Here is a 2,277-nt window from a genome sequence, read left to right as displayed (position 1 = left end):
AGCAAAAGGAGACATAACATTGCTTATTTCCATCCATCAGCAAAATGCAAATTGTAGACTGATGGTGCCTCGATTTGCCTGCTTTCTCCTTTAAAATATTAATAGCAGACCATGAAAACTGGTTTGAAGAGTGAAACAGTGGAAGTTAAAGAGTTAATTCCCCTTCTCCCTCCCCTGCATTGCCCCAAGGCAAATTAAAGATTCACAATCTGTATTTTACAGATGAACTGAGTAAGTGTTGCATCAGGTTCTTCTCTCTGAACTCTATGAAGTCAGTCCAGCTGTTTGGTGCGTAGAGTCCCTCGTAAGCACATTCAGGATTTCACTAGGCATGATGGGATCCACATGTATTTATTCATACGTCTTTGTGTTCATGTGTAAATAGGGTTGGGGGGGGGGGTTGTAGAAAAAGCCCAGCAGGAACTCATTAGCATAATAGGTCACACCCAACTCATTAGCATATTAGGCCACACCCATGACAGCACAGCTCATTAGCCTATTAGGCCACAACCCCATGTTACCAGAAGTGTGGTCATCCAGCCACACTCACCTTTTGCTTGTTATTCTGTTTACCTTGTTTGTTGTCAAAACCCAGGGCTTTTTTGTAGCAGGAACTCCTTTGCATGTTAGGCCACACACCTCTAATGTAGCCAATCCGAATGAGTTTCTGCTGTTGGGTGTGGCCTATTATGCTAATGAGTTCCTGCTGGGTGTGGCCAACTCAGGAGCCAGCCGGAACTCCGTTCCTGTGCGTTCCTGCCCAAAAATAGCCCTGGCCGGTTGGGTGCATTTTTAATAAAATAAGCCATTGTTAAAAAATTAGAGCAATTGGGTTGCCCTTGAGGTGTTGGTGTCCCCCTTTAAAGCCCTTCACGACGTGGGGCCCACATACCTGCAGGGCCACTTCTCCCTGCATTTTTCCATGCAGTGGCTTTGTTCTTCTCTGCAAAGTCTATTGCCAGTACCCTCCCCCACCTAAGGCATATTTGCCAGCAGTCTGGACCTGAGATTTTTCACTGGCTGGCTGCCCCCTGCCTCTGGAAAAGCCCCTCTCGGAGGAGGTCAGGGGAGTCCTACTCACTTGGCTTCCCAGAGAGGTGGCAAAACACACTTGTTCCAGAGAGCTTTCACATAACCCGGAGTCTAGGCAAAAGAGTCTAGGCAAAAGAGGGAATACCCTGCTTAAGGTGTATTTAGATTACTTTTTAATTTTTTTACACCTGTTGTTTTAATGTTTGTTTTATCAAATTGTTTTTATACTGTTGTTACCTACTTGCAGTCCTGAGATGCTCAAGAGAAAGGCGGGCACTATAAAAATCTTGAATAGATAAATAAGGATACGACAAGAACTAAGCCCTGCCTCTTCCTTCACTCTGCTACTTTAAGCATTGTTCTTCCAGCCTGGCTTATTTCTGGTTTTGGAATCAGGCTTCCAGCAATGGAGAAAAAATGCTTCTAACAACAGTATATAGTGAGCAGTGCTCCCTCTAAGCTGAGTTACTGTGAGCTAGCTCAGTTTTTTAGCCTCCAACTCACAGATTTTTGTCTTAGCTCAGGAAGGATGGCTCCAGAGCAAACTAGTTTATGCAGTAGCCAAATTGTTTGCTCACAAAGTAAAAATTTTGCTCACGAGACTCCATAGCTTAGAGCAGGGGTGTCAAACGTGCGGCCGGGGGGGGGATCAGGCCCCTGGAGGGCTTCTATCAGGCCCGCAGTGGAACTGGCTGTCTTCTTCCAGCTCTGCTGCTGCTGTGTCATTATAGGTTTGCAGCTTACAGACACACACCTGAACAGCATATTCAAGTTTGCAACAGCATGGACATTTTGATGTAATAATTCAGAGCAAGAGGTGTCAGTTATCAGACACTGTTAAATAAACAAAATATTGCAAGAGTGCTAATGTTTTAAGCATGTTTTTATTTTAAGTTAAAAAAAAAGCCCTTTGTGTCCTTTACAAAGTTTATATTTCCGCCACCTGGCATTACATTTTATGACACACATGGCCCGGCCCAACAAGGTCTTATTTATGTCAGATCCAGCCCTCATAACAAATGAGCTTGACACCCCTGGCTTAGAGGGAGCATTGATAGTGAGGTAGGGAAGGTTTAACTGCCTTTCTCATGCATTCAATTTCTCTATTAAAATAGACTTCTGCACCCTCTGCAATACTTGTGAATGGGCTAAATATGCAAATTCAATAGATGTGATTTCTCCACTTCCCCCAACTGGAAGGGGACAGGAGACTGGCAAATAACCCTGTATAGTTACATGGAGTCT

This window comes from Gekko japonicus, unplaced genomic scaffold (genome assembly GCF_001447785.1).
Source record: "Gekko japonicus isolate JY-2015 unplaced genomic scaffold, Gekko_japonicus_V1.1 scaffold97, whole genome shotgun sequence".
Classification (NCBI taxonomy): domain Eukaryota; kingdom Metazoa; phylum Chordata; class Lepidosauria; order Squamata; family Gekkonidae; genus Gekko; species Gekko japonicus.
This window is presented reverse-complemented; position numbering follows the sequence as displayed.